We start from the raw sequence: 19,547 nt of genomic DNA, 5'->3' as shown, positions 1-19,547 counted from the left end.
GTCACGGGCGCGGCTCTGACTGCCCGTGCGCGGGTAAAGGGGTACAAAAATGTGCCCCTAGTTTTGTACACCGACAGTTGGCCAGATGCAATGAGAACAAGTGACGGAGGAGAGCCACCGAAGGAGCGATGCAAACCATGGCTTCGCAGACGAAGGCGAAGACAGCAAGAAGAGTCACAGACTGAGGGTCGAGATGCAGCATGTGGATCTGATAATGCTCAAGCACAGCATTGAAGAAGGCGGAGAAGGGAGGAATCAGGCCAGCCCAGAGGGCATCTATGAAGATTGGAACCTCGGTGGCCGTCTGCGCTGTGTGAGTGCGAGACGCGGGCCAAGCCACCGTCTCCCCCCACTCATTGAAGCTGGAAGCAAGCATCGGGCGCACCTTGTCCATGGCTTTGTCGTTGAGCACCCGAGACCGGCCAAGCGTCGGCGCAAAGGATGGAGGCGCAACTAGAAGAGATAGAGGAATCTTCCCCTTCTCAGCTTGTTTCGGCGCCATGGTGACGGAGCAGGCGGAGCGCAAGTCAGATTGGAGAAGAGAAGAAGAGCCACGAGGAAGCAGGGGAATTGGGGAAGCGAGGCATAGGAGGCAGAGGAATAACTGTGTAGGCCGCAGGGGCCGCATAGCCAGGCGGATTCAAAGGCAGCGTGGGGAAGCGGAGAAGCCCATGTCCAATAAATCGCCATGCGTCGACCGAGGCCACAGGCTTTTGGGGCCCCCGGTGCTCTGAACTTGACCCTTGGCTTCACCGCGAAGCCAAGCCCGAGCGCACCTTGGGCCCGAGGGCTACTGTCGGCATTCTGGGAACGGGGGTCCCCATACTTGCCTGCCTGCGGCCCACAGCGTGGCTAAGCAGCAGGCCGTACGACCCATCTTCGTCAACAAGGCACCAAAGACCCTCGAGAGGGTCCAAGCCTCGCGAGGAGGACGACGCAAGACCTCCTCTGGAGTGGCCTAGCCAGGCAGGCTCACGAGGAGCGGAGATATCAAGGCAAGGCAAACCTCACGAGGCTCTCGAGACGTGAGCCATGACGAATGGTACCAGGTGGGTGCCAGGTGGGCGCCAGTGCGCGCAGCGTCTCTATTTCCTCTCTGGTGCTAAGGAGGCCAACGCAAGCGAAGAGTACCGAGGAATCATACAAATGTTGCCATATTGGTGCGACGAGACCAAGACCAGGAGGACGGCAAGGTGGAGGTCATCGTGGAGCCCAAGACGGCGTCACCCCAAAGCTTTTCGCAGGCGAAGACCGCTTTTGTCAGGATAGCTTGTACTAGCTGTCCCCCTTCAAATTTGCCCGCCCTTGTTGGCTCCCTTCCCACTCGATATTTGGGAAGAGGACCAGGGCCTTTATAAGTAGAGCTAGCCACCACAGTAGAGGCATCGAATCCTCACGCCACAAGTTCACAAGCACAAGGACACCTCAACCTCAGGAGGCTATTCTTCCCTTGTACTGTTCATCATCAGCCCAAGAGGCAATCAAGCACCACCACACTAGAGTAGGGTATTACACCACAACGGTGGCCCGAACCAGTATAAACCCCGTGTCTCTCTGTGTTGCGAGTTCGTCGAGTTCGTCCGCGAGATCTTAGCGAGCTAGAGCGTAGATCGGTAGGAGGGAGAGACTTCGCACGCACCCCAGTGTTCGAACCTTAAGGGTTTGCCGGAACCCCACATCCCATAGAATATTCTCAAGTATTAGCAGTTGAGTTGTCAATTCAACCACACCTGGATAACTTAGTATCTGCAGCAAAGTATTTAGTAGCAAAGTAGTATGGAAGTAACGGTAATGGTAGCAAAAGTAATATTTTTGGGTTTTGTAGTGATTGTAACAGTAGCAACAGAAAAGGAAATAAGCGGAGAACAATATGTGAAAAGCTCGTAGGCATTGGATCGGTGATGGCAAATTATGCCACATGCGGTTCATCATGTAACAATCATAACATAGGGTGACACAGAACTAGCTCCAATTCATCAATGTAATGTAGGCATGTATTCCGAATATAGTCATACGTGCTTATGGAAAAGAACTTGCATGACATCTTTTGTCATACCCTCCCGTGGCAGCGGGGTCCTAATGGAAACTAAGGGATATTAAGGCATCCTTTTAATAGAGTACCAGACTAAAGCATTAACACATAGTGAATACATGAACTCCTCAAACTACGGTCATCACCAGGAGTGGTCTCGATTATTGTCACTTCGGGGTTGCCGGATCATAACACATAGTAGCTGATTATAGACTTGCAAGATAGGATCAAGAACTCACATATATTCATGAAAACATAATAGGTTCAGATCTGAAATCATGGCACTCGGGCCCTAGTGACAAGCATTAAGCATAGCAAAGTCATAGCAACATCAATCTCAGAACATAGTGGATACTAGGGATCAAAACCTAACAAAACTAACTCGATTACATGATAAATCTCATCCAACGCATCACCGTCTAGCAAGCCTACGATGGAATTACTCACGCACGGCGGTGAGCATCATGAAATTGGTGATGGTGGATGGTTGATGATGATGATGATGACGATGGCGACGGATTCCCCTCTCCAGAGCCCCGAACGGTCTCCAGATCAGCCCTCCCGATAGAGTTTAGGGCTTGGCGGCGGCTCTGTATTGTAAAACGTGATGAATCTTTCGCTCTGATTTTTTTCTCACCAAACGTGAATATATGGAGTTGGAGTTGAGGTCGGTGGAGCTCCAGGGGGCCCACGAGGCAGGGGGCACGCCCCCCACCCTCGTGGAGAGGGTGTGGGCCCCCTGGCCTTGATTCTTTTTCCAGTATTTTTTATTATTTCCAAAAATAATCTCCGTGAAGTTTCAGGTCATTCCAAGAACTTTTGTTTCTGCACAAAAATAACACCATGGCAATTCTACTGAAAACAGCGTCAGTCCGGGTTAGTTCCATTCAAATCATGCAAGTTAGAGTCCAAAACAAGGGCAAAAGTGTTTGGAAAAGTAGATACATTGGAGACGTATCAACTCCCCCAAGCTTAAACCTTTGCTTGTCCTCAAGCAATTTAGTTGATAACCTGAAAGTAATAAAGAAAAACGTTTACAAACTTTGTTTGCTCTTGTTGTTGTAAATATGTAAAGCCAGCATTCAAGTTTTCAGCAAAGATTATGACTAACCATATTCACAATAACACTTAGGTCTCACGTTTACTCATATCAATGGCATAATAAACTAGCGAGCAATAATAATAAATCTCGGACGACAACACTTTGTCAAAACAATCATAATATGATATAACAAGATGGTATCTCGCTAGCCCTTTCTGAGACCGCAAAACATAAATGCAGAGCACCTTTAAAGATCAAGGACTGACTAGACATTGTAATTCATGGTAAAAGAGATCCAGTCATACCCAATATAAATTAATAGTAATGGATGCAAATGACAGTGGTGCTCTCCAGCTGGTGCTTTTTAATCAGAGGGTGATGACTCAACATAAAAGTAAATAGATAGGCCCTTCACAGAGGGAAGCAGGGATTTGTAGAGGTGCCAGAGCTCGGTTTTGAAATAGAGATAAATAATATTTTGAGCGGCATACTTTCATTGTCAACATAACAACCAAGAGATGGCGATATCTTCCATGCTACACACATTATAGGAGGTTCCCAAATAGAATGGTAAAGTTTATACTCCCCCTCCACCAACAAGCATCAATCCATGGCTTGCTCGAAACAACGAGTGCCTCCAACTAACAACAGTCCCAGGGGAGTTTTGTTTGCAATTATTTTGATTTGATTTGCATAAAGCATGGGACTGGGCATCCCGGTGACCAGTCATTTTCTCGTGAGTGAAGAGCGGAGTCCACTCCTCTTGATAATAACCCGCCTAACATGGAAGATACAGACGGCCCTAGTTGATACATGAGCTATTCGAGCATACAAAACAGAATTTCATTTGAAGGTTTAGAGTTTGGCACATACAAATTTACTTGGAATGGCAGGTAGATACCACATATAGGAAGGTATGGTGGACTCATATGGAATAACTTTGGGGTTTAAGGGATTGGATGCACAAGCAGTATTCCCGCTTAGTACAAGTGAAGGCTAGAAAGAGATTGGGAAGCGACCAACTAGAGAGCGACAACAGTCACGAACATGCATTAAAATTAATGAACATTGAGTGCAAGCATGAGTAGGATATAATCCACCATGAACATAAATATCGCGAAGGCTATGTTAATTTGTTTAAACTACATGTGTGAACATGTGCCAAGTCAAGTCACTTAAATCATTCGAAGGAGGATACCACCCCATCATGCCACATCACAACCATTTTTATAGCAAGTTGGCACGCAAGATAGACCATTATAAGCTCCTAGCTAATTAAGCATGGCATAAGCAACTATAATCTCTAATTGTCATTGCAAACATGTTCATTCATAATAGGTTGAATCAGGAATGATGAACTGTGACACCCCAAAAAAAATTCCTTGTTTTATTAATTAAAATTTTGCCAGGAAATTTAAACTTTTATTTTCTAGACTTTTCTGTGGATTTCAGAGCCATTCTTTTCCTTATTATTATGGAGTTTTTACCTCAAATGAAAAACTTTCCAAATATGTTATTGGACTTGTTTGCCCTTTCAGCAAAAACATTTCTATTATCAGTGGAATTTAATTGCATAATTAATTCTCTCTGAACTTTATTCCTTAAAATGATTTTCCATTAGTTTTGGAGCCCTTTTTTGAACTACAACCACTTGATAAATTTATTTAATATTTTCACCAAAATTTGGAGATGTCATGTGATGTTTTTAAATCACTTTTATGCAAAAATGTATTTCATTCATTTAATATTTTGAGCTCTACACCAATTTTTCAAATTTGGTCCAGTGGGCAATTTTGCACTACAACCCATTTAAATATTTCTTTCTAGCCTCCACCAAAATTATGGGATGTTCATGGGAGTATATTATTCAACTTTATGCAAAAACCCTTTGATGTCCTTTGAAAAAATTGAGTGAATCAACCTCTTTTTCATTCTGATCCATCTTGGTGGTTTGTACTGCAACCCCATTTTATCTTGCTCTTTTACCCATGATTCTTTTTCCTACATGTAGACCTCCATACAAAACCCTTAAGTCTAGGAGAGTGGACCCATTGGAGGATTTTAAGTGCATGCAATGAGGCCTTTTTCTTTCTGTCCAAAACTGAAGTTTGGCAAAACTTACACTAACAAGTTTGAGCTTTTGGCAAACTAACCTCACCACCCTCTGTGTCATCTAAAGAGACTTTGATCTGGAAATTTGGGCCACCCCAAGAGTTGCCTAGATGCCATTGGCATTCTGGCAAACACCTTGAGTGCATGGACAGATTGGGCATGAGTTTTTGGTTTGCATTGTGAACTTGATCCTCTGACCCAACAGGCTTGTCCACTGAACTCCTAGCTACTCCTAACCTAGGTCTGCTATTTGCCAGCCGCACTCGAGCACTCTAGAATGCCCTGGCATTTGGTCGAGCACGTCGTGTGCATGCTTTGGGCGCGCCCAGAGCGCGCGTTTTGCACGTGCGGGCGCCCGAGCCGCCGTGTCGCACGGCTGCCTCCCCGTGCCTGCTCTGGCCTCTCCCCACTCGCAGCCAGCGCCCCGACTCCTCCCTCACCGCAGAGCCACTTGGACCCCTCCTCCTGGCGCCCCACAGCGCCACCGACGCTAGCTGCCGATGGCCGCAGCAGGGCTCTGCCGTGGACGGCGCCACCCGAACCACATCAGCGCGCCAGCTCGCTCGTGGAACAGCCCGACCTCATCTGCAAGGCCGTCCGCTAGCGCTCGTCGCCGCCACGTTGCCATGCCCCTACAGAATGACGGTCGCCGGCGTTCTTATCCACGGCCATCGCCGCAGCCGAACTCAACCGCCTATATAAGGAGCCCGAGCCTCTCCAAAACCTCAGGCGACCTCAAGCCACCCCACCTAGCACCCCGTAGCAGGCAATCGACCAGGGAAGGTCTTCTTCCCCATCTCCGGCCAGTACAGCCGCCGCCACCCTCCGGTCCATTCAATGACAACCCGAGCCCCTCCCGTCCATCTAGCGCCACCACTCGACTCCCCTCAACCTCGCGGAGCTGCCCAACCCCTCAAAACGCAACCCAGAGCCACCGCATCGCAGAACCCCAATTTCACCCGAAACTTCCTCCGCGGCGGAGCTCGTCGCCGGCGATTCCCTCCACCCCCGCTGACCCAACGACCACCGGGAGGACCGCACCAGTCTTGCGGATCCATCCCGACCCTCTGGAGCCCGCGGGGAGCCGCCGTTCGCCGGCGTTGATCGCCGGAGCCCCCGCCTCTGTTCGGCCAGAGGAGGATGAAGGCGGTGCGACCGGTCAAACCTGACCAGTGGGCCCCCTGGACCCACTGTCAGCGACCCCGATCGAGTCCACGCTGGCGCAAGTGGAAGCGCAAACCCCTGAGTACGTCTCCTCTACTTCGAAGACGTATTCTGCCCGAAACGTTTTCCCTTTTTCAGTTTTATTTTAAAAAACAGAATTGACTAAACTTTGACTGGCTATATCTTTTAAAATATAAATCCAAATGACTTGATTATTTTCTGTTGTTTCTCAAATATTGTCTAGTTTATTTTCATATTTATTTCAAAATTTTCCAAGCAACTTTTTTGTACTGTTTTGAAAGTATGTGTTGTTTTCAAATTTTCTTAAATAGGATTTTTGGAGAGAGAAGAAAACTTTCAAAAGTTTTGGAGAACACCTCACCTCTCCACACCTTGAAGGCAAGCATTCTGAACCCGGGCATAATATTGTCGTGTGTTGTTTTAAATTGGTTACAACACCACCATGTCTTGAAATTTCCGTTATTGATTAGGGTGATATGATCCTACTCGTGAGTGCATGTTAATGATACCGTGCTTTTGAACATTGATATGTTGTGACAGCAGACACCCTCATATAGCCTTCATGCCTACCGGAAGGAAACCGGGAAAGCCTCTGTCTTGGGTAGACACGATGCTTGTCTCTAGTTCCTCGTCAAGATAGTTGTGTCCGGTATGGCATGATGAGGTATGCTGAGTGGTGATTCTGTCTGTCGGAGTGAAATATATTTGTTATGCTAATCATGCAGGGAATACCTAAGCCTCCTGAGTCGACCATAGATCGAGTCTTGTTCCGGTAACCCCCATACTTGTTTTGTACTACCACTTGTCCCTGCCATAGGTAGGGTACGGTTCAGTAAGTTGTCAACCCCTTTCCTAGCACACACCGTACAGAGAGGCCATGGTGGAAGATACCGGCTGCATCCGGTAGGCATGCCACCTGGTCTGGGGGCATGGGTGTTTCGGTTGTAGCTGAAGGGGTAGCTCCCCTAGTTTGCGTGCGGTATAAATTTTGTGATCCCATGCTAGTTGAGGTTGTAGCCTCCCCACTTAGAGTTTTGTTTAACAGGTGTCAAGGGTGATTCCAGACACCGGTAAGTTAGGCTGGTGTGTGTGGTCAGGTGTGTTTTCGAATGAAAGACCGTAGACGGAATCAGTCCCGATGGACTAAAGGAAATTCGTTGCTAGTGGGTAAAGAGTACACCTTCTGCAGAGATTAAATCTATTCGAATAGCCGTGTCCATGGTTAAGGACTACAGTCTAGGATGGGTCAAGTGTCGGTCTTCGGAGGAGAAACTACTAAACCAGGACATTGATTATGACTTGTGACGTATGATGACTATGATTATTATTATTGTGGACTAACCAATTATGTTATTTGAATTATTGAGTATCCCTGGGACGGTTCCACCTCCTGGATATTCACTGTGATTATTTGTACGTATAAGCCCTTTATGTGGCGTCGCTCAGACGCCCGACTGTGGCATGTTTGTTATTTCATTTACTTATAAGCCCTTTATGTGGTGTCGCACAGACGCCCGACTATGGCATGCTTGTTATTTCATTTACTTATAAGCCCTTTATGTGGTGTCGCTCAGACGCCCGACTGAGGCACGCTTCATATTACTATCCTTTCGAGGCGTCGCTTCAGACACACGATCGGTGCTTTTCATTTTTAGACCCTGATTGTTTACTCATGTTTTATTTAAATGATCTACTTGCGTGCATCATGAAACTTATTTCATAACTGACGAAGTGATCATAGAATATTTTAAAGCATGATTATCAGTGGCTATATTATACCTGTGTTCTTAATGTTTGCGAGTACATTCAAAGTACTCACAGGCTTGTCCCTGGCTATTGTCTTGGCCAGATTTCCTACGTGCAGAGGAGCGTTGTGATGACAGCCCCGGAACCTACGAAATGGTGTTAGCAGCCTCGCGAAGATAGGAGTTATCCTGGTTAGCTATTCATGTGGGAAATGGAGTCCCATAGACGTTGATGATCCGCAAACCACTTCCGCCATCAACCACTAGAAACCAATTGTTGTACTCATAGGCCAGAATGGTCTTGTACTACATATTATGTACTTTGCTTGGAATTTCTGTATCAAGTTGGTGCCTCGTCAGCTAACAGTAATCCTGGGGCTGATGAGCACAAGGGCCATTTTCTGGGAAATTATATCCCGAAAATCCGGTCCTGACAAACTTGGTATCAGATCCAGGCTGACCATTGGCTAATCCTATCTTAGCCAGGTCCAAAAACCTAGGTAAACCAACCCACCAGACCTTAACCAAACCCCGGCCAAGCTACTCGTGTAAGATAGCCACACAGTGACCCGACACCTTTTTGGCAGTCGGGGCCCAACCTATCAGCCTAGCCAGTCGATCACGCGCCAGTGACCGGCCCCTAAATAGTCTTTTTCGCAAGCGTGCGAAGGAAGACTCCGTCCCCTTTTTTCTATAAAAAGGGCACGCTAGTCTCGACCCAGCACAGCACAGCCTCTACCCCAAACCAATCCAAATGCCAGGACCATTGTTCACAATGAGACCACAGCAACCAACCTTGGAGGTTTTGTGACCGTGCTAGCAAACCTCACTCATCGTGCCTTTGCATTAGAAGAGCCCCCAGAATATGTTGTGTACCAAGGGTCCATGAGCGGTGAGAGCCGTCAATTTTGGGCCACTGTGCACGTCTATGGTAGGGGTCTATCGCCAGAACGCCCCTTCAGGTTCACCGGAAGGACAACTTCCTTTGAGCCACAAGCCATCCAACTAGCTGCTCAAGAAGCTATAGTTCAACTCCGGCACTTGTCGCCCAGAGTTAACTGTCGCTCCTTCTACTACTACCCCAGCCGTGACGGGTATGGTAGACCACCCCAAGTTGCCAACGGAGAACACGAGACGGATCCTGCATTATTGCATCTGGTGCGCTATGTAAGTGCACTAGAGGGACTGTTCGATCAAATCACCCCTGATCTGATCGCAGCTCGCGGAAAACTGATCCACCGAGCCCCGGCAAGAAGAGAAGATGGGCCCGATGCCGACAACCCAGTCGTGTTGTTCGGACAACCGATCGAGACCTTGAGGTCGGCCCCAGCCATCAACCAAGGTGCTTTGATGACCCCAGAAGTGCTCCGTCGGCTTTTGGGAACACACTCCAACGGGATTGTGGCCAACAATCCCCGTGATGGTCATCATCACTACCCCGACCCTACAGTTCCTCAACCCCCTCCAGCTAACCCTGACGGTGAGGCCATTCGAGAAGCCTCGACATCCACAAGGCACGCCCGCTTAGATATAAACGAGGTGGACTAAGTCACTCGAATAGTACCGAGTCTCAGTTTGTCCACAACCTGTAGTTGTGTGATCTTGTATCCCCACAATGTTGTCTGCATGTGCGCTCCTAATTTAAATAATAGCGGTGTTGATATGTGGTTGCTTTTTTTATTTCGGGCGTAGCTACCAAAAACAAACGACACCCACGGTAATGCGTCGCTTTGGCGAGATGTGTGTATCTATGGCTTTGACCCCGACCCCATGAGAGCAGAACCAGCAAACCAGTTGCCCTTCACCGCGGTAAATAACCCAGCCTGGAGGCTATATAAATGGCCACCTCTGACCTTGCCGAGTACCCCCTCACCTTGTGCACAACCCTCACCACCTTTTCTTGCCATGCCGAGCCCTAGCATTTATCTGAGAACCCCTGATGCAACCCCGGGTAGCTTTGTTAAAATATTGTGGGACTTTACCTGCAGTACCATGGGTTCTACCCGGCCACCCCAATACGAGCTGCTCAAATCGAGAATCACCTCATCCACCTCGAAATATTGGGCAGTAGTGCACATCCCTCCCGTAAACTCAAATCAAGACCCCACGGAAGTCTCCTTCCTGGGGAAATCCATGCCAACTCCGCAAATGGCCATAGAAGCAGCTGCACACAAAGCGATTGTTCGCCTTCAATTTGCGGTACCCTATGCCAGCGAACGAGGGTATTACTACTTTCCGAGCTGTGCAGCACCTAGGGAAGTGACATCTTTTCCCGATGGAAGAATTGAGAGAGACCCAGTACTGGCCAACCTTGTCCAGTGTGTCATCGCGCAAGAGCGTTTGACCCAGCGAGTAATGGGTTATCTCCAGAGCCTCGCTGATTTAAATTCTCGGATCGCCATCGGCAGACCACTGAGGTGAAGGAAATATGCTCTAGAGGCAATAATAAAGTTATAATTTATTTCCTTATATCATGATAAATGTTTATTATTCATGCTAGAATTGTATTAACCGGAAACACAATACATGTGTGAATACATAGACAAACAGAGTGTCACTAGTATGCCTCTACTTGACTAGCTCGTTAATCAAAGATGGTTATTTTTCCTAACCATGAACAAGGAGTTGTTATTTGATTAATGGGATCACATCATTAAGTGAATGATCTGATTCACATGACCCATTCCATTAGCTTAGCACCCGATCGTTTAGTATGTTGCTATTGCTTTCTTCATGACTTATACATGTTCCTATGACTATGAGATTATGCAACTCCCGTTTACCAGAGGAACACTTTGTGTGCTACCAAACGTCACAACGTAACTGGGTGATTATAAAGGAGCTCTACAGGTGTCTCCGAAGGTACATGTTGGGTTGGCGTACTTCGAGATTAGGATTTGTCACTCCGATTGTCGGAGAGGTATCTCTGGGCCCTCTCGGTAATGCACATCACTTAAGCCTTGCAAGCATTGCAATTAATGAGTTAGTTGCGGGATGATGTATTACAGAACGAGTAAAGAGACTTGCCGGTAACGAGATTGAACTAGGTATTGAGATACCGACGATCGAATCTCGGGCAAGTAACATACCGATGACAAAGGGAACAATGTATGTTGTTATGCGGTCTGACCGATAAAGATCTTCGTAGAATATGTAGGAGCCAATATGAGCATCCAAGTTCCACTATTGGTTATTGGCCGGAGACATGTCTTGGTCATGTCTACATTGTTCTCGAACCCGTAGGGTCCGCACGCTTAAGGTTACGATGATAATTACATTATGAGTTTATGCATTTTGATGTACCGAAGGTTGTTCGGAGTCCCGGATGTGATCACGGACATGACGAGGAGTCTCGAAATGGTCGAGACATAAAGATTGATATATTGGAAGCCTATGTTTGGATATCGAAAGTGTTCCGGGTGAAATCGGGATTTTACCGGAGTATCGGGAGGTTACCGGAACCCCCCGGGAGCTATATGGGCCATAGTGGGCCTTAGTGGAAAAGAGAAGGGGCATCCCAAGATGGGCCGCGTGCCCCTCCCCTCCCTTGGTCCGAATACGACAAGGAGAGGGGGCCGGCCCCCCTCTCTCTTTTCCCCCCTCCACGTATCCTATTCCAACTAGGATTGGGGGGAATCCTACTCCCAGAGGGAGTAGGACTCCTCCTGGCGCGCCTCTCCTAGGCCGGCCGCACCCCCCCCCCCTTGATCCTTTATATACTGAGGCAGGGGAACCCCAGAGACACAAGTTGATCCACGTGATCATATTCTTAGCCGTGTGCGGTGCCCCCTTCCACCATAGTCCTCGATAATATTGTAGCGGTGCTTAGGCGAAGCCCTGCGATGGTAGTACATCAAGATCGTCACCACGCCGTCGTGCTGACGGAACTCTTCCCCGACACTTTGCTGGATCGGAGTCCGGGGATCATCATCGAGCTGAACGTGTGCTAGAACTCGGAGGTGCCGTAGTTTCGGTGCTTGATCGGTCGGGCCGTGAAGACGTACGACTACATCAACCAAACGCTTCCGTTGTCGATCTACAAGGGTACGTAGATCACACTCTCCCCTTGTTGCTATGCATCACCATGATCTTGCGTGTGCGTAGGAAATTTTTTGAAATTACTACGTTCCCCAACAGTGGCATCCGAGCCTAGGTTTTATATGTTGATGTTATATGCACGAGTAGAACACAAGTGAGTTGTGGGCGATATAAGTCATACTTCTTACCAGCATGTCATACTTTGGTTCGGCGGTATTGTTGGACAAAGCGGCCCAGACCGACATTACGCGTACGCTTACGCGAGACCGGTTCTCCCGACGTGCTTTGCACATAGGTGGCTTGCGGGTGACAGTTTCTCCAACTTTAGTTGAACCAAGTGTGGCTACGCCCGGTCCTTGCGAAGGTTAAAACAGCACCAACTTGACAAACTATCGTTGTGGTTTTGATGCGTAGGTAAGATTGGTTCTTGCTTAATCCCGTAGCAGCCACGTAAAACTTGCAACAACAAAGTAGAGGACGTCTAACTTGTTTTTACAGGGCATGTTGTGATGTGATATGGTCAAGACATGATGCTCAATTTTATTGTATGAGATGATCATGTTTTGTAACCGAGTTATTGGCAACTAGCAGGAGCCATATGGTTGTCGCTTTATTGTATGCAATGCAATCGCGCTGTAATGCTTTACTTTATCACTAAGCGGTAGCGATAGTCGTGGAAGCACAAGCTTGGCGAGACGACAATGATGCTACGATGGAGATCAAGGTGTCACGCTGGTGATGATGGTGATCACGACGGTGCTTCGGAGATGGAGATCACAAGCACAAGATGATGATGGCCATATCATATCACTTTTATTGATTGCATGTGATGTTTATCTTTTATGCATCTTATCTTGCTTTGATTGACGGTAGCATTATAAGATGATCTCTCACTAATTATCAAGAAGTGTTCTCCCTGAGTATGCACCGTTGCGAAAGTTCTTCGTGCTGAGACACCACGTGATGATCGGGTGTGATAGGCTCTACGTTCAAATACAACGGGTGCAAAACAGTTACACACGCGGAATACTCAGGTTATACTTGACGAGCCAAGCATATACAGATATGGCCTCGGAACACGGAGACTGAAAGGTCGAGCGTGAATCATATAGTAGATATGATCAACATAGTAATGTTCATCAATGAAACTACTCCATCTCACGTGATGATCGGACATGGTTTAGTTGATTTGGATCACGTAATCACTTAGAGGATTAGAGGGATGTCTATCTAAGTGGGAGTTCTTTAAGTAAATTAACTGAACTTAAATTTATCATGAAACTTAGTACCTAATAAGTATCTTGCTTGTTTATGCTTGATTGTAGATAGATGGCTCGTGCTGTTGTTCCATTGAATTTTAATGCGTTCCTTGAGAAAGCAAAGTTGAAAGATGATGGTAGCAATTACACGGACTGGGTCCGTAACTTGAGGATTATCCTCATTGCTGCACAGAAGAATTACATCCTAGAAGCACCGCTGGGTGCCAGGCCTGCTGCTGGAGCAACACCGGATGTTATGAACGTCTGGCAAAGCAAAGCTGATGACTACTCAATAGTTCAGTGTGCCATGCTTTACGGCTTAGAATCGGGACTTCAACGACGTTTTGAACGTCATGGAGCATATGAGATGTTCCAGGAGTTGAAGTTAATATTTCAAGCAAATGCCCGGATTGAGAGATATGAAGTCTCCAATAAGTTTTATAGCTGCAAGATGGAGGAGAACAGTTCTGTCAGTGAGCATATACTCAAAATGTCTGGGTATAATAATCACTTGATTCAATTGGGAGTTAATCTTCCAGATAATTGCGTCATTGACAGAATTCTCCAATCACTGCCACCAAGCTACAAGAGCTTCGTGATGAACTATAATATGCAAGGGATGAATAAGACTATTCCCAAGCTCTTCGCAATGCTGAAAGCTGCGGAGGTAGAAATCAAGAAGGAGCATCAAGTGTTGATGGTCAACAAGACCACTAGTTTCAAGAAAAAGGGCAAAGGGAAGAAGAAGGGGAACTTCAAAAAGAACGGCAAGCAAGTTGCTACTCAAGAGAAGAAACCCAAACCTGGACCTAAGCCTGAAATTGAGTGCTTCTACTGCAAGCAGACTGGTCACTGGAAGCGGAACTGCCCCAAGTATTTGGCGGATAAGAAGGATGGCAAGGTGAACAAAGGTATATGTGATACACATGTTATTGATGTGTACCTTACTAATGCTCGCAGTAGCACCTGGGTATTTGATACTGGTTCTGTTGCTAATATTTGCAACTCAAAACAGGGACTACGGATTAAACGAAGATTGGATAAGGACGAGGTGAAGATGCTCGTGGGAAACGGTTCCAAAGTCGATGTGATCGCAGTCGGCACGCTACCTCTACATCTACCTTCGGGATTAATATTAGACCTAAATAATTGTTATTTGGTGCCAGCGTTAAGCATGAACATTATATCTGGATCTTGTTTGATGTGAGACGGTTATTCATTTAAATCAGAGAATAATGGTTGTTCTATTTATATGAGTAATATCTTTTATGGTCATGCACCCTTGAAGAAGTGGTCTATTCTTATTGAATCTCAATAGTAGTGACACACATATTCATAATGTTGAAGCCAAAAGATGCAGAGTTGATAATGATAGTGCAACCTATTTGTGGCACTGCCGTTTAGGTCATATCGGTGTAAAGCGCATGAAGAAACTCCATACTGATGGACTTTTGGAACCACTTGATTATGAATCACTTGGTACTTGTGAACCGTGCCTCATGGGCAAGATGACTAAAACACCGTTCTCCGGTACTATGGAGAGAGCAACAGATTTGTTGGAAATCATACATACATATGTATGTGGTCCGATGAATATTGAGGCTCGTGGCGGATATCGTTATTTTCTCACCTTCACAGATGACTTCAGCAGATATGGGTATATCTACTTAATGAAACACAAGTCTGAAACATTTGAAAAGTTCAAAGAATTTCAGAGTGAAGTAGAAAATCATCGTAACAAGAAAATAAAATTCCTACGATCTGATCGTGGAGGAGAATATTTGAGTTACGAGTTTGGTGTACATTTGAAAAATTGTGGAATAGTTTCGCAACTCACGCCACCCGGAACACCACAGCGCAATGGTGTGTCCGAACATCGTAATCGTACTTTACTAGATATGGTGCGATCTATGATGTCTCTTACTGATTTACCGCTATCGTTTTGGGGATACGCTCTAGAGACGGCCGCATTCACGTTAAATAGGGCACCATCAAAATCCGTTGAGACGACGCCTTATGAACTGTGGTTTGGCAAGAAACCAAAGTTGTCATTTCTGAAAGTTTGGGGCTGCGATGCTTATGTGAAAAAGCTTCAACCTGATAAGCTCGAACCCAAATCGGAGAAATGTGTCTTCATAGGATATCCAAAGGAGACTATTGGATACACCTTCTATCACAGATCCGAAGGCAAGACTTTTATTGCTAAGTTCGGAAACTTTCTAGAGAAGGAGTTTCTCTCGAAAGAAGTGAGTGGGAGGAAAGTAGAACTTGACGAGGTAACTGTACCTGCTCCCTTATTGGAAAGTAGTGCATCACAGAAAACTGTTTCTGTGACACCTACACCAGTTAGTGAGGAAGCTAATGATGATGATCATGAAACTTCAGAACAAGATACTACTGAACCTCATAGATCAACCAGAGTAAGATCCGCACCAGAGTGGTACGGTAATCCTGTTCTGCAAGTCATGCTACTAGATCATGATGAACCTACGAACTATGAAGAAGCGATGGTGAGCCCAGATTCCGCAAAATGGCTTGAAGCCATGAAATCTGAGATGGGATCCATGTATGAGAACAAAGTATGGACTTTGGTTGACTTGCCCGATGATCGGCAAGCAATTGAGAATAAATGGATCTTCAAGAAGAAGACTGACGCTGGCGGTAATATTACTGTCTACAAAGCTCGACTTGTCGCAAAAGGTTTTCGGCAAGTTCAAGGGATTGACTACGATGAGACCTTCTCACCCGTAGCGATGCTTAAGTCTGTCCGAATCATGTTAGCGATTGCCGCATTTTATGATTATGAAATTTGGCAGATGGATGTCAAAACTGCATTCCTGAATGGATTTCTGGAAGAAGAGTTGTATATGATACAACCAGAAGGTTTTGTTGATCCAAAGGGAGCTAACAAAGTGTGCAAGCTCCAGCGATCCATTTATGGACTGGTGCAAGCCTCTCGGAGTTGGAATAAACGCTTTGATAGTGTGATCAAAGCATTTGGTTTTATACAGACTTTTGGAGAATCATGTATTTACAAGAAAGTGAGTGGGAGCTCTATAGCATTTCTGATATTATATGTAGATGACATATTACTAATTGGAAATGATATAGAATTTCTGGATAGCATAAAGGGATACTTGAATAAGAGTTTTTCAATGAAAGACCTCGGTGAAGCTGCTTACATATTAGGCATTAAGATCTATAGAGATAGATCAAGACGCTTAATTGGACTTTCACAAAGCACATACCTTGACAAAGTTTTGAAGAAGTTCAAAATGGATCAAGCAAAGAAAGGGTTCTTGCCTGTGTTACAAGGTGTGAAGTTGAGTAAAACTCAATGCCCGACCACTGCAGAAGATAGAGAGAAAATGAAAGATGTTCCCTATGCTTCAGCCATAGGCTCTATCATGTATGCAATGCTGTGTACCAGACCTGATGTATGCCTTGCTATAAGTCTAGCAGGAAGGTACCAAAGTAATCCAGGAGTGGATCACTGGACAGTGGTCAAGAACATCCTGAAATACCTGAAAAGGACTAAGGGTATGTTTCTCATATATGGAGGTGACAAAGAGCTCATTGTAAAAGGTTACGTTGATGCAAGCTTTGACACTGATCCAGACGATTCCAAATCGCAAACCGGATACGTGTTTACATTAAAAGGTGGAGCTGTCAGTTGGTGCAGTTCTAAACAAAGCGTCATGGCAGGATCCACGTGTGAAGCGGAATACATAGCTGCTTCGGAAGCAGCAAATGAAGGAGTCTAGATGAAGGAGTTCATATCCGATCTAGGTGTCATACCTAGTGCATCGGGTCCAATGAAAATCTTTTGTGACAATACTGGTGCAATTGCCTTGGCAAAGGAATCCAGATTTCACAAGAGAACCAAGCACATCAAGAGACGCTTCAATTCCATCCGAGATCTAGTCCAGGTGGGAGACATAGATATTTGCAAGATACATACGGATCTGAATGTTGCAGGCCCATTGACTAAGCCTCTTCCACGAGCAAAACATGATCAGCACCAAGGCTCCATGGGTGTTAGAATCATTATTGTGTAATCTAGATTATTGACTCTAGTGCAAGTGGGAGACTGAAGGAAATATGCCCTAGAGGCAATAATAAAGTTATTATTTATTTCCTTATATCATGATAAATGTTTATTATTCATGCTAGAATTGTATTAACCGGAAACATAATACATGTGTGAATACATAGAGAAACAGAGTGTCACTAGTATGCCTCTACTTGACTAGCTCGTTAATCAAAGATGGTTATGTTTCCTAACCATGAACAAGGAGTTGTTATTTGATTAACGGGATCACATCATTAAGTGAATGATCTGATTGACATGACCCATTCCATTAGCTTAGCACCCGATCGTTTAGTATGTTGCTATTGCTTTCTTCATGACTTATACATGTTCCTATGACTATGAGATTATGCAACTCCCGTTTACCAGAGGAACACTTTGTGTGCTACCAAACGTCACAACGTAACTGGGTGATTATAAAGGAGCTCTACAGGTGTCTCCGAAGGTACATGTTGGGTTGGCATACTTCGAGATTAGGATTTGTCACTCCGATTGTCGGAGAGGTATCTCTGGGCCCTCTCGGTAATGCACATCACTTAAGCCTTGCAAGCATTGCAACTAATGAGTTAGTTGTGGGATGATGTATTACAGAACGAGTAAAGAGACTTGCCGGTAACGAGATTGATCTAGGTATTGAGATACCGACGATCGAATCTCGGGCAAGTAACATGCCGATGACAAAGGGAACAACGGTTGTTATGCGGTCTGACCGATAAAGATCTTCGTAGATTATGTAGGAGCCAATATGAGCATCCAGGTTCCGCTATTGGTTATTGGCCGGAGACATGTCTCGGTCATGTCTACATTGTTCTCGAACCCGTAGGGTCCGCACGCTTAAGGTTACGATGATAGTTACATTATGAGTTTATGCATTTTGATGTACCGAAGGTTGTTTGGAGTCTCGGATGTGATCACGGACATGACGAGGAGTCTCAAAATGGTCGAGACATAAAGATTGATATATTGGAAGCCTATGTTTGGATATCGGAAGTGTTCCGGGTGAAATCGGGATTTTACCGGAGTACCGGGAGGTTACCGGAACCCCCCGGGAGCTGTATGGGCCATAGTGGGCCTTAGTGGAAAAGAGAAGGGGCAGCCCAAGATGGGCCACACGCCCCTCCCCTCCCTTGGTCCGAATAGGACAAGGAGAGGGGGCCGGGCCCCCTCTCTCTTTTCCCCCCTCCGCGAATCCTATTCCAACTAGGATTGGGGGGAATCCTACTCCCAGAGGGAGTAGGACTACTCCTGGTGCGCCTCTCCTAGGCTGGCCGCACCCCCCCCCCTTGATCCTTTACATACTGAGGCAGGGGAACCCCAGAGACACAAGTTGATCCACGTGATCATATTCTTAGCCATGTGCGGTGCCCCCTTCCACCATAGTCCTCGATAATATTGTAGCGGTGCTTAGGCGAAGCCCTGCGATGGTAGTACATCAAGATCGTCACCATGCCGTCGTGCTGACGGAACTCTTCCCCGACACTTTGCTAGATCGGAGTCCGGGGATCGTCATCGAGCTGAACGTGTGCTAGAACTCGGAGGTGCCGTAGTTTCGGTGCTTGATCGGTCGGGCCGTGAAGACGTACGACTACATCAACCAAACGCTTCCGTTGTCGATCTACAAGGGTACGTAGATCACACTCTCCCCTCGTTGCTATGCATCACCATGATCTTGCATGTGCATAGGAAAATTTTTGAAATTACTACGTTCCCCAACATGAGGCCCGACCAGGAGAGACACGTTCATCGACTGGTCAACCCGCTTCCCCTGATAGAAGAAGAGTGTGCCCCAGTACCAGAGGCATTTTCTCGGGATCCTATCCTTTTACCATTTCCATTGTAAACGTCATAGCCATGTTTATTTGTGTGTTGCATCTTATGATTGTACCCTAAGTTTGTGCTATGATTAAACTCTCGGTTTCAACTAATGGGAGTATCTTTTTTTTTAAAACAGCTCTTAACAAATCTCGAGGATGAAATTTTTTCTTAAGGGGGGTAGTGTTGTGACACCCCAAAAAAATTTCCTTGTTTTATTAATTAAAATTTT

The sequence above is a fragment of the Triticum urartu genome, chromosome 2A (genome assembly GCF_056163025.1).
Source record: "Triticum urartu cultivar PI428250 chromosome 2A, HENAU_Tu73, whole genome shotgun sequence".
Taxonomy (NCBI): Eukaryota; Viridiplantae; Streptophyta; class Magnoliopsida; order Poales; family Poaceae; genus Triticum; species Triticum urartu.
The sequence above is the reverse complement of the archived record's forward strand: the minus strand, read 5'-3'. Positions refer to the sequence as shown.